The sequence below is a fragment of the Paramisgurnus dabryanus genome, chromosome 8 (genome assembly GCF_030506205.2).
Source record: "Paramisgurnus dabryanus chromosome 8, PD_genome_1.1, whole genome shotgun sequence".
NCBI classification, from domain to species: Eukaryota; Metazoa; Chordata; class Actinopteri; order Cypriniformes; family Cobitidae; genus Paramisgurnus; species Paramisgurnus dabryanus.
This window is the reverse complement of record NC_133344.1, coordinates 41,124,386-41,139,271: the sequence shown is the minus strand read 5'-3', so window position 1 is coordinate 41,139,271 and position 14,886 is coordinate 41,124,386. Positions and strand designations below refer to the sequence as shown.

Genomic DNA, 14,886 nt, shown 5'->3' with positions numbered 1-14,886 from the left:
TGTCCGGAACTGAGCACACTTTCATCCATTATACTGTATGACACTTGCAATATAAGTGAGTGGTCCTGATGCTAATAGGATTTTGTTTCTTCTCTGTCTCGTCCATGACCTTGAGGACACAGAGACTAACAAACCCAGTTCCTACTGCTGTGAAGCTCATCATACAGGCCTCCCATCATCGTGATGCCCAGCCGATGTCTGACCACCGAGCACTTTCCTTTATTTCTAAATTTTCAATTCTTAATAAATATATAAGTATATAGTTGTCTTTTTTAATGGGTCACCCAGTGATAACCAACCACTACCTTTAACCTTTATTTTAACTTATTAAAACTTTTAATTCACATACATTTGTATAATATAGCACTCAATATATAGTATCAGATATGTCTGGCTCTCTTTCAAGAGGGTTTTTTTTTCTTCCAAGGATTTTTCCCATAGGGTTTTTCTCCTAGGTTTTTTTCAAAACCTTGGGAGTCAGCTGACATTAGCTTAACTTAAAATTATTTTAAATATACAAATAAATATATAAATACAATTTTATGTAATTGAATTTATTTAAGTTTAAACTTTTAAAGCTGCAAGGTAATGAAACGCGGAGAGCTCTGTGAATGCATTGGCATTATTCTATACAGGCAAAATAATGTTTAAAGCTATAGTCGCACATCTTATGATGTTTTAGATGCTGTTCAAGTGTTCGCTCAGGCATTTTCTGTTATCTGTGCTGGTGTGGAGAATACAGTAAATCAGCAAAATTGTTATTGCGCTAGCTTTCTTCATTAGTAAACCATCATCAAAGGGTGCAATAAAAATGGAGATGAATAATTATATCCATCTTATTATCTGGTACAATAAGAGTACACTGAAAAAAAAAATCCTTTCAATTTACGTAATTTTAATGTGTACATCGGTCCCACATAATCCGATTGTGTAAAACCAACATAATTTTCCTCATTTAATTTTTGTGTGTCAGACCAAAACATTTTAATTGTTTTAGGTAGTCTAATATAAATATGTTGACTCAAAGTGCTATTTCTCTTTCCTATAACACATTTATTTTGTAATGTTTAAGTAATTTTATTATGTAAGGGGACTAGATTTTCATCTGTAATTCCAACATGCTTTTTTAATGCTTATATTATGGGATTATTTAACTCTAAAACAATTTCATTATGTCTCTGGCACCAGAATAATCACCCATAATTATCCAAATGTTATTTATTTCTTTTTTAAATACAAAATACATTTGCATTGGCATAAAAAGCAAAGAGTTTTGAACAAATGTTTAGTGATATTGAGGCAAACCACTGCTCTCAGATCATCAATTCAATGACATCATTACACATTAATTCATTAACAGTCAATAACTATTACAACAATCAGCACATGCAGTTCATACAAAGGGGCAATTTCCCAGACAGGTTGTAGATTAATCCATGACTAGGCCCTAGTTATATTAGGATATTTTTTACAAAAAAAGTTTACAAACAAACCTACCTTACAAAAACAACACTGGAGTACATCTTGAGACAAAACAATGGCACTCATATATGTCACGATATGTCAGTGCAATATGTTTTCAAATTAAGGCATTGCAAAAGTCTGGGACTAGGAAAAGCCCCATCTGTAAAACTGACCCAAATGTTTAAAATAGTTACTATCACAGTAGATTTAGAAGTGCTAAAGCACAAACACTGCATTCCAAAGAGACATGCAAAACAGTAAGTACTATTATTTTTAAAATTGATTTACAAACTGGAAAATATCAATCCTTCAGAAAGTCAGAGCTACAGCAGTTGTATAAACTGTTAATCAAAGATTCAACAAAAACAAAATACAACAACCATTTCCAAAATCAACTCTGAGCAGCAAACTGTTAATGTTTAAATAAGAGAAAACACTTAAAACAGATAACAAAAATGAGCAGCACAGTCTTTCTGATCCTTTCACTGAAAGAAACTGTTCGTTAAAGTTACGGTCAATGCAGTTCCATTAAAATCTTTTGGATTTCCTCAAAAATAAAGCGGAGATCAGGATAGCTCAGGTTTAAGGCATACATCAGCTCAAAAAACATGGCACGATGTTGCAACACCTTCATGCCTTCCAGGACTATACAAAGATCCTCTTCTTCATCACAAGAAGGATGTTGTTTGAGAGCACAAATCCCAACAGTGGTGTCTTCAAATGACCTCGCTGATGCTGACTTCATCCATGCCCTGTACAAAACAGACAAATGTAGTTAAAGAAACAGAAAAAAGTTACTGTTACAATAAAAGTGTCATTTGAAATTAGTACAATGCAAACAAATATAAATGTAAGTATACAGACCCATGTGCATTGCCACAGCATGTTACAATTGGTTACAAATATATGGGTTACAAAGCAAGGCAGCTGCACTGTCCACTGCTCCAGGTGTGTGTGTTCACTACACTGAGATGAGTTAAATAAAGAGGCCACATTTCGAGTGTGTGCTACCACACCTGACAATCACAGCAAAAGTGAATTCTCTCATTTTCTCACTCTCATGTTGTTACAGACCTGTATAAATGTCTTTGTTCTGATGAACACGAAGGAAGACATTTATTTTGAGGAATGTTTGCAACCAAACTGTTCATGAGCCCCATTCACTTCAATAGTATTTTTCCTCACTATGGAAGTGAATGGGGCTTATGATTGGTTTGGGTACAAACATTCCTCAAAATATCTTCCTTAGTGTTCATCAGAACAAAGACATTTATAAAGGTTTGTAACAACATGATAGGGAATAAGTGATGAGAATTTTTATTTTTGGGTGAACTACCCCTTTAAATCTTCCCAGGTGTTTTAATGACCCTTGTGCCAAAAGATGTAACTAAAACATACTACATTTTCTGTACTTCCAACAAGGTTTACACATTTTTATGTCTATGAATCTATATTACTTACTTCTGTCATTTGATCATTGATTGTTCTAAGTCTTTTTGCTAGCTGTCCTCCTTTCTGATAGAAGAGTTTCGTCAGGTTTTTGGATTGGAGGTCCAGGTGACACAGGAACATAAGACAGTAGTGATTCTTTTAAATTCAGCATTTATCTGAAAACAAATTAACCAACCATTGTATATTTGAGTACTGCGAGTCAAAGAATAATAATTGTATATTAGTTACAAAAATAAGATTTAGCTCCTAACAGCAGTAAAACAGTGATATGAATTACTTACCAATGCTTTTGAGTGTGTGCAAGGATGATGGACCTATAAGAGGAAAAATTCAGAGGTGAAATCAACACATAAACTCAAATGATGAAGGTCACACATACACAGAGCAATAATGAAATAAGTATTAACGTTATATCAGTCATACAAAATTTTGACAAAATGAGACCTTAAAACAACAAGGTTCTCTTCTGAAAACGTCAGCTTTAAGGCGTGGCACTATAAAGCATTTTTTTTCAGTTAATATACCAGAAGTCACGCGAGACATTTAAAAAAGCTTTTTCTAATAGAATCAAGTGTTGCTCGTGGCGTACGTTAGTGAAGTCACGAATAACTGACGCGGGTCTGTTCATCTGATTAAGCAGACAGTTTGTTTCATACGCAATGTCATTATTAATGTAGTCAATTGATATCATCTGGTAAATTACTTACATGGATAACGTTACTCTGGACAGAATAACGTTTGGTTAACCGTTAGCGTTTTATTTGTCCTGAACCGTTTCCATAGAACAACTGAGTAAAAAGTGCCTCAAAAGTCAACTCAAATCTGTCAGTTTTCAACTCGGATAAAACTACCAAACGTGAAATAACGTTATACAGCTGACATTTTTAAAACGCTGTTTTTCTTTATGAGCCTTACACTTACTGACTGACTGACTGACTGTAACGTTCACTTACTCCACCAACATCCTCCAAACTCATTTTTACTACAAGTCATTGCAATGGCTACATATTGTAAAAAAAACTGTCTATCTAGTGAAGATGTATCACGTATAAAGTGAACATAAATAAATAATAGAACTTACTTTAATAACGTGGTGTCCGTCTGAGAGAGTTCTTCTGACTGACTGCTGCTGAGTCTTCATTTTGGCGCCCAAAACAAACGATGTTTATTCTTCTTTTATGGCGATTGACGTCCTTTTTATTGAGCGTTACTGCCACCTTCTGCTCAGGAGGTGCCATTTTGTGTGCAAACTCAATTTTATTGCTTTAAGTATTCAATTCAATCAATTTTAATCAATGTGAGAATAATGTGTTCATTTTACATTCAAACAAAACATTTTCATCCTAATCAATTAAATTATGTTTACACAAGGAATATAAATATTTTGTGTTGCATATACATGTTTATTTTATTTAAATTCAAAGACCCACCAAGTCCATTTTTTTCAGTGTATAGACTAACCACTTCACAGTGGCACCACTTTTGTGTACAATATTTCATCCCCAAAACCTTCATTTTATGTACAACCCCAACAATCTAGGTGCTGAATGCACTGAAATGGCAAGTATTTAAATTAAAAATGTCATTTTGTTCAATGAAAAATATTATCTCTATGTAAAAGCAAATTAAATATTGCACATTAATCAACAAAACTCAGCTCTGTTTCCCTGATGCAATCATGCAAAGTTTAATAATGCACAATTACTGCCAGCGGTAAACAAAATTTTATTTAAAAGACACATTTTCCTATTACATTCTAAAGGGATGGACTCAGCTTCTTTAATGAATAGACATGTGGTTTTGCATGATGAAATGATATACATCTATTATCACTTAGGGTGTACTCACTTTTGTTGCAACCTATTTTGACATGAATGGCTGTATGTAAGTCATTTTCAGAGGACAGTATATCTACACTTATATACCAGCAGCACATTGACCACTTTAAAATATTTCAACATTTAAATTCTATAGTATTGTTCCTTGAGAAGATTTACAAAAATATTTGCTGAAAGAGTGAGGGGTGTATTCGCTTTGGTGACATACTGTATTTTTCAGCAGTAACAACATAAACAAACGGCAAAAGTTTATTTCTGATAACAAGCCAAATAATCAACAAGTAGATTACCTTAGCCAACCAAAGTGGTTGTCGCCATCAAGTGGTCGGGAGTGTGCTAACGCTTCAGACTCAAATATAGAGCGGAAGTATATACGCGGTTGTGAGGTATCTGACAAAATAGTTCTACTATAGCAAATAACACGGATAGAAATCATACATTGCGCAGAGATTTTTGTTTTAAATCATCAACGAACACCGCAAACCACTCGGTGAGTAGCACAGTTTTGAAAATGAACGTTAAGTGTTGTTTTAATGACATGTTTGTGCATGGCCCTTGACTTCCATTCTGAAGCAGTCAAGAGATGCTTCTAAACGAGTCAAAAAGTCAAGACACGACCCATTGTCAAAATTTCAGTGTCCATCACTGTAGTTCATCCAAAACAAACCAGAAATGAGACTTAAAGTGTTAAATACCGGAATTATTCTTTAAAAGCTGGACATTCTATCCGGGCAAATATTCTTCAGCTAAATGCTATTAATAAGTCAATAAATAAGTAGCGAAAATTTACTTTTTGTTTTACCCTATAGCCTTCTCCCTTCTGGTACCTGATTGTGATGCACAATCCTGACGAGAAAGTTTCATCCATGTCATTACTTTCTCTTGCAGAAAAGTCCACTTACAGTCACGGTGATGAATAACGCAGTTTTGCATTTGTTGTTTATCGGGTCAACTTGCATAATAATTTAGACCGTTTGCCCATTTGGATTATAATAACGATTGCTCGTTCAGTGCCATGGCTGCTGACGTTAGCTTTACTTCTTTGCTATCATCAGTGCAAAAGTCCCGCCTTCTAAATAAAAAAGCCAATTGTCAAAGGTAAAGTCATTTTGTCACTGCAGAAGCTCCTGACAGGTAGCCATAGAAACATTACAAGAGCACATGCACGTTAGCTGCCTAGCTGGAGCAACCAAATATAAACTTTTTTTTTTAAATGTGAGTGTGTGTAATAGATTGGGACCCGACTTTAAATCAGAATTGTCGAAAATTGCCTATAGACTGTTTCATTGGACACACGGTTAAGTGTTTGGTCGAAATTTACTTCCAGTAACTAGTGGCTAAAATGAACTCTGGAACTACCTTGTCAAAATTAACAAATGCTTTGGTTTTCTAAAGACAAGGGGAGACGGCGATCATGGATCAGTGCTATGTGAAGAGAGGTTTGGCAGCCGGTTTGTAGTTAACATTTTACACACTATAGTATACATTTTCACAGTAAAGTTAGCTCAGTGTGTTTTTTGATACGCTTAAGCTATGAAATATGAACTAAGGTAATCTACCTGTTGTTTATTTTTTGCTTGTTATCAGAAATAAACTACTCTAAAAGGACTTTCTTGTTATTGATTCTTAGCTGCGTTTACCAGAAGTTACGTGTTCCATGAAAGCATTTGTTTATGTTGTTACTGCTGAAATGTCTATAGTTGACTGATAGTCGAATCATCTATGTGTGTGTGCATGGGTTGGGAGGGAGACCAGACCAGGTAGCCAACAAATGGTTAACTTTTATTTTTTTTCACAAGCAGCACACAGAAGCAACTTTCTGAAAAAGTGACCAAAACTGCCTTTTATCTTTTTTAATTTAAATTGAAAGGCAGTATTGAAAAGAGTTTCGATATTTTTCCTATTTAAAACTTTTTTTAGGCAGATATGGCTAGGAACTATACTCTCATTCTGGCATAATAATCAAGGACTTTGCTGCCATAACATGGCTACAGGGTGTGCAATGTTATTACGCAGCAGCCGAAAATAGTGCCCTTAGTATCTTTCAATAGCAGGGGACTACTTTCGGGCACTGCGTAATATAATTTTCCCTCTGTCTTAGTACACGATGTAACTACAGAAGAGTCAAGTTTTAAATAAGAAAAATATCGAAACTCTTTGGTTATTTTTGAGCGCGATGCTAATGGTCTAATCAGATTCAATGGATTATGCTAAGCTATGCTAAAAGTGGTAGCGCCAGACCCGAAGATTGGCTGAATGGATTCCAAAACTGTTAAAAATCAAATGTTTAACTCTGGGGAAGCTGGAAAATAAGCATAATTTTTTTTAAAGTGTGTGATTGTATGTGTGTGATTCTAATCCTTTAAACCTTTACTCGATCATGCCATTGTGTCCATTCCATAAGTGCTTTAGTCTATGCAACACCAATCATTGAGATGCTTCTCTTAAGGTTGTCGAAGGAGCCTACACGTTAGAATTTCAGCAGATGGTGACCATTGACTTTCATAGTGGGACAAAAAATATTTTGTAAGTATTGTGATAAATGATGAAGAAAATAGTTTGATAAATGACGGTTAGCACACAGTTGGTGTACTTATTAAATTCTATCATATTTTTATTCCTACTATGGAAGTCAGTGGTCACCATATGCTGTGCATTTACCATCGTTTCTTAAAATATCTTCTTTTGTGTTCATCAGGAAAACAAATTCATACAGGTTTAGAACAACATGAGGATGAGTTAATTATGACAGAATTTTTTATTTTATGGTGAACTATCCCTTTAAGGATGACAGAATGACAAACAATCTTGTTGACGATCAAGTGTTTTTAATAAAAAAAATACACATACAAACACACACAGACACGGTCACAGGTGTGACTGTTGCTCAGCATCTATAAAGACAAACACATACCAAAATCAGATTAGGAATGGTGATGAAAGGAACATCAAAATCTAGAAACCAAGAACAACTGGCTCCCCTGGCAGCAAGATTGGTACCGAGATTGAGGGCCTGTTGAATTGCAGCTCTGCTAGGGCATGCTGCTGCTTGGCCAGTTCCAGCTTGGCTCTCTTCAGTTCCAGAGACTAGTGAGCGAGCTCATTTGCTTGGGTCAACTGGCGCTGAATGTCCTGCAACACGACCAACTTCTCCTTTTCAATGTTCACCAACTCTTCGCTACACTGACATGGTGAGATTGTCGAGCAACGTTGTGATGTCATGTTGCAAAGTCCTGGTGAATACGTGTGTATAGGAGGTGGTGGCATAGTGCACCCTTCCGGTTCAGTGCTGCCAGGTGAGGAGAGTGCTGCTGGTGGCTCGGTGTCTGGGGGAGACACATAAGAACTTTGTTGTTTTTCAGTGCTCTGTTTGCCAAATGTATTTTAATGGACTACAGTGTGAGATACAGTAGTGCAATTCTCTCTATAGTCTACACATCTAGAGTCTGATCTAGGGATGATCATGAGCTGTACCAGACACATTCAACCGCATGTGCATCTGCGCTTAGTTACAGAAATCTGCTCATTTAGCACCTTTTTGCTGTTAAATTGTTTAAAATCACTTGACTGTTAACATTTGCAAGCTTTTGAAACATGTGCAAATGATAAACATTTCATATTCAAATTTGCGTGTCAATCCGAGTAGTCGAATTACATACGAGCCGAACAGTGGGTTGTGACTCGTGACCACGGATCAACTGTAAGCGCAATGCTTTTTATTTTCCACAGGCAGTCCACACAAACACTTGAAAATGTGCACATTTAATACAGACATTATAGCCTATATGTAACATAGAGCGGCCCGCTCATTTTAAGATGCCCATCAACATAAAAATTAAGGCTACTTTACTGTTATAGCCAAATTCTCCAATACATATTTACGAGACGTATCAGTAAGGATAATGGTCACATTTCTAATAAGAAAAAGTATAATATGCAACCAAGGCTAAATTATGACAAACAGGAAAGATTAATGTTAATTTATTAGGGGTCAAGCCCAGAATGGGCGAAGACCCCTATTGAATCCGTTAGTTTTCTTATTGTTCTTCTTCCGATTCTTCTTCTTCTTCCGCCATTGCAGTCTATGGCACTCCATAGCAGCGTACATAGTTATGAAATTTAGCACACTTATAAAGGACTGTCCAAAAAGTCTCCACAGCAAATTTGGAGTCTCTACCTTTAACCCGCTAGCGCCACCATCAGTCCAAAATACACTTATGTTTTTGCTTATAACTTCAGACCAGTAAGTCCTAGAAACAAAATGTATTCTCTGATTCCTTGGCTCAAGCCGATTCGACTGGACCCTATGACGTCATTTTCCATCATGAAAATTTTCCACCATTTTGAATTATTTATAAAACCTACTTTGGTGAACTTGTCCTAGAGCTTTTGCCCGATTGCCACGAAAAACAGTATGTAGCATCCAGTGTTTGGAATAACGCCGTTTAAAAGAACGGCGTTACGTAACGACGTTCATTTTTCAGTAACGGGCTAATCTAATTAATTACTTTTCCCGCCGTTACAACGCCGTTAACGTTACCGGACGTTAAATGCGGTGCGTTACTATGCACTGACTTAACCTGTGTGATCCAAACGCAACCCTGGCTCACAGCTAGTGAGGAGGTAGGTTAATAACGAGAAAAGCGATTATGATTGGCTAAGGCAGAGTAATGTGTTTCATGGTAGCCAATCAGAGCCAGTGTTGTTATACACATGCCAGCGCACGCGCCTGCGGCGACACACACACACAAGGCGAATTCCAATCGAAAGTGATGATCACTATGCCCTATTCCCTTCGAAGATCAAATCTCTTGATGTATAAACTCTAGATAAAGTTGCGCAATGTTGTCTGATAGTGTGGCTAATTAAAATACACTTGGTGATAAAATACAGCGTCTTTTTCTGTTTATTTGGATTTTACATCCCCTTCGCGAAGTGCCCTTCAAGGGCGCACAAACGGCATTTGGAATTTACCCACACACACGCAACAGCTAAACAGAGATTCGCGGCAGTAGAAGAGATGGCGAGTCAGGAGGAGCAATCCGATGAAAAGTTGGCATTTTCAAGGTGGAGATATAAGCACTACTTCAAATTCATTATGGTCAAAGCAAGAACGTGCATGTAATGTGTACATTATGTCCGGGAGCAAAGACTTTGTCGACATCCGTTGTAAGCAACTCTAATTTAATGAATCATATTGTTAAACTGTTTACTTTTTTAATGAAGAAAACGAAATACAGCAGCCTATGTCTTCCAGACTATTTATCTCAGTTTGATTTATTTAATTTGCTACAGTTATTGCAAACACACTTTATATTATTTAACTGTTTACTTTTGAAGAAAATAAGTACAGAATGTCTACCAGACCAGTTGTCTGACATTGGGAGTTTGATTTATTTAATTAAGAATACGACTACAGAGCAAACACACTTTTTGTTGTTTAAAAGTTAACTTTTTGTGAACAAAACACTTGGAAGTACAGGTTGTTTACTTGACCAGTTGTCTCAGGTTGAGAGAGTTTTATTTAATTTAGTTTGCTGAAGTTAAATGCACTTTATATGGTGTAACTGTTTACTTTTCTTACAAAGATAATACTTGAAGTGTAGGATAAAACTCTTGCTGTCTGTTGACGTGCAATAAATATGGAAAGTTATGTATGAACACCTGTCTGTTCTACTCATTTCAACTGACATGTGAAAACTGCTAAAAAAATACAAATTCTTTGACATATAGCAACTTTTTTTTAACCGTAACGCAAATAGTTACTTTCCCTGGTAACGAGTTACTTTTATTATAGAGTAATTCAGTTACTAACTCAGTTACTTTTTGGAACAAGTAGTGAGTAACTATAACTAATTACTTTTTTTAAGTAACGTTCCCAACACTGGTAGCATCTAGAGACACTCACGGCAAAAAGTTATTAAAAGAATTTTGATACACCAATTCTTTGTCGTATAGCGCGTCAACAAATTTTAGGTAGAGTGCAAAAAAACAGGTTTTAGTGTGTATCTTCGCCAATCTTATGTCTATTGACACGACACTTGGTAGTTGTGATGCCAGTCAGGATCAGAGTGGGCATGCAGAGTTTCGTCACAGCACCACCTAGGGGTCATACGAATGTTGTACATGCTTATAACTTTGGCTGTGATCAACGTATTTTCACGGGACTTGATTTTTTGGAGTCCTGAATAGTTGCCAAGTCCAACGATACCAAACATGCCAGAATTTGCCTTATGGTTAACCCTGGGCAGCAAAAAAAGTACTTAACAAACACGCGTGAATATCTCTGCGAACATTATTCTGATCGACTCGAAAACACCATAGGAAGTCAGAAATGGCTAATAATTGCAAAAAACGAAAAATTACCTTTTAAATTTTGTGTTTATTACACATAAATGGTTATAACTACGTAACGAAAAATGATTTTTACACCAGATTTGATACGCTAGTGTATGAACTGAGTCTGAGGCCACACAAAAAATATGGTATCACTGCACCACTAGTTGGCCTTATAATTGAACAAAACCTTTCATATCAAGCAATCTCTATGTTCATTCAACTGTTTCTTCACTAAACTAAAGTGTATAGTCATAAAACTAGCTAGATGTAACACAGTAATGACCCAAGGTTGAATGCATGATTTTGTTATTGCGCCACCTAGTGGTTTTGAGATAGGAAAATTTAATTTTTTGCCTAAAACTACTACAATAGTATGTCTTAAACCATGAGTCATTATGCATTAATCCTTTTATGGCTTGGAGTATAATTAATGGTGGATGCCAATTCACTCCCTAGCAACCAATGAGAATACCTTATCGACCGTTTTTGCAAGAGCTACATATTTGCATCAGAACATCGTAGAGACATCGGGGTGGGCTCTTTTGACTCATTAACACCACTGTAGCATTTTTGGACATGAGTTTTGCCACTGCAAGCACCACTTACATATTTTTCTTCATAGACCTAGCATTCCATAATTCTCAATAAGAGTGAGACGATTGCAATGGGCAAAACATAGATTATTTTTGTTGATGTATTTAGCATTTTTTTCATCTGAAATCATAAGGTTTCCTTAGGTTCTTTAAACTGTTCATTCAAACGTAACTTTACTTTATTCTGTGCTCTTATTGGCTTGACCCCGGTGATTGCTGCTTGCAGCTATATTTGCATTAGTTATCGTTTAAGAGTAAAACTGACTATAAAGAGATTAACTTTCTTACCTTATGGTTCTTGACGTTGTGGTTGTCCTGTTGGATATTCTTGCGTTGCATATTTTGCATCTGGCAAATCTTTTTTTTATTGGCACGCTCCAAGTCTTTATAGCCAAACCAACATTGTGGAGCTCGACCAACATTACTGTCTGCCATGTGTGGCACAATTTTAATTGTTCAGCATTATAGGCACAGATGCTGATTAGTGGTGCTGACATCACAATAAGAATTTTTTATTTTAATGAATTTTATTGTTGTTTATTTATTATAAGTTCAAGTCATTGTCGAGTCTTCCCCGACAAGTCTCAAGTAACTTGTTCTCAAGTCAAAGTCAAGTCACTTTCATACTTTTCATACTAGTCGCAAGTCCTGAAAATTTTGAAGTCACCCACCTAAAAAAAAAATGATTCTTAAAATAGGTGCTCTTTAATACGAATATACTTGCTGCAATTATGAGCTTTATTGTATTTTCTTATAAAAGTATTGTTTAAATGAGGTAAAAATCCCATTATAATCGCATTATGAGGGTGCATGTAAACGTGGTCATTGTTTTGTCTCAAGATGCACACCTCACCAGTATTGTTTTTTGTGAAGGTATGTTTGTAAAAACGTCCTGATATAACTAAGGCCTGAATTAACCTAAGCCCTGTCCGAAAACCGCACCAGAGTTCATAGTTTATATTACTACTGCTACAGCATAGTTTTTGTTATTATGTTTCTTACATGGTTTATGTATGTATGTATGCATGTATAGTTTGTATATGTTTGTACAGTCCTAGCATTCATTGTGGACAGCAAAGTATGAATTTCATTGCTCATGGAAACCTGCTTTCCTCACTGGGTATATGACAATAAACACTTTGAATTGAATTGGTATACATATTAGTACCTTTTTTTTAGGGGTACTGCACCAGTGGGACAATTTGTTGACCACTTTTCTATCTCAGTGATTGTTTCTTGTTTTCTCTTTAAAATAACTCCTTTTTTTCAATTACTTCTTCACTCCTTACAAAACCTCATTTTCTCCTTAATAAACTCCCCATTCCTTCCTTGTTTCCAATGCTCCATCATCTGCAAAGAATATTTTATCTATTTCTTTTCCTTATTCCTTTTTTAATTTCCTAAAAACACATCATTAATCATTATAAAATACAAGGAACTGATTCTGCTTCCGTATGGTGTTCCATTTCCTTCATCTCTCATATTCTACATTATCTAAATCCACTTTAATAATTAAAAATATCTCCATATAATATAGCCCTTTTCACACAGAGATAACGGAAAATACACAGAAAATGTATTAGAGCAGAAATGTAATCCAGTGAAATACATTGTAGTAACAGATGGCCTCTGGCCCAGGCCTTGTCCACCCAGACACCCAAATCATTTAGCGACGACAATAAGACCATATTTTGGCAGCCCTATGTGGGTGTACCCTTGTCAATGCCAAACCCATTATAATTCATCTGGACAGTGCGGAGTGGGCTGAGAGTGGCATTAATAGCTTCATGTGCTCAGTATTGTTGGCCACTCTATCAATTAGTTTGGGGACAGCTGAAAGCTTGGGTAATTTACTTGTGTCCAATTGAGGGCAATAGACTCTGTGCATGGTCACTACTGCGTTTTCCTCATTGTTACCTACCAGGCAAAATGACTGAGAAAACGAAATTACAAGAATTTTCCCGGATTACAGTAAATTATATCTGTCTCAAATGAGCTGCTTTGAAAAACAGCCAATCAGAGCAGAGCTCAACATTATCATTCATGATCCTTTCAAAAAAGGTTATAATAGACCATTTCATTATAAAGGCAAATCCTAGGGATGTAAATGAACATGTAAAACCGGCATTAGAAAAATGTTGTACTTATTAAAGTTACATAATATCTATGTAGATATCAAAACCATATTACTTCAATGCATTTTTTGGCACCTTTTAGGTTTTTATATATCTTTATCATTTTTGCTTACCTTCCATTGATATGTAACAAATGTGTGTAATTTCAGTAAGGATCAGATGACAGGAGGAGAGCTCATTGTGAGGACGACATGTTTCAGAATTAAGATGAAGTCCGAGAAGCCACAAAGTTTAAAAGCCAGACACAAAGGATAGCTGTGCCATTTTTTATAATTTCAGGTATCACATCCATATTTATTATGTCCTAACCCTAACCCTGTGCCTAAAAAAAGAAAATCTGAGATATTTATAAGGTCCTTTGAAATAACACTTTTATTGATATAGTAATTTTATATAAACAACTAACTACTGATCCATGTAAAATATATCTTGCTTTGCAATATGTTTTAACTTAACATAATATTATTAAAAAGGCAATGATTGACATACCATAATCATTTCTGTATTTGTATTTTACCTGACAATACTGTATAAGTTATTTATATTACACATATACATTATACTGTATTTAAAGCATATTACACCATTTTTGTCATTACACAGCTGTACCTGGAAATTTAAGCTCTCTTTAAGTAGTTTAAAATGTAAGCTAGTACAGTAGTACCAAAACACATACACAGACAAGTGCACATGTAAACAAATCTGTACAAAACTATGTCAGGATACATATTGAAATTATCATTGCAATCTGTACAATAAAGTACATATATTATTCCTTGTGCTATATCTAATCCTTAGCATCAGCTAATGCTAATGCTACTGCCAGTGGCATGATTACTCAGGGCCCCCAAAATGGTAAAGTCCAAGAAACTGGGGCCCCCATGCCCCAACATAGCCTGAAGGTTTTCATTTGAATTGCAGAACAGAAATATTGATTATACGGAATAACTATTAGACATATATAAACCATATTTATTTTATTTTGAACTGCTTAACATAACACAAAATTGTAAATTGACCCCTTTACTGTTTGTACACAATGATGACGTGGCAGCGTATGCACAC

At 35.6% G+C, this 14,886-nt stretch overlaps 1 long non-coding RNA gene across 1 annotated transcript; it reads right to left on the bottom strand.

The window, feature by feature from the left end:
• Positions 1 to 884: 884 nt before the first annotated feature.
• LOC135770556 (uncharacterized) lies at positions 885 to 4,364 on the bottom strand. Its single transcript, XR_010542693.1, has 3 exons — positions 3,198 to 4,364; positions 2,926 to 3,071; positions 885 to 2,216 (listed from the first exon to the last, which is right to left on the bottom strand). It is a non-coding gene; the product is annotated as an uncharacterized lncRNA (long non-coding RNA).
• Positions 4,365 to 14,886: the final 10,522 nt, after the last annotated feature.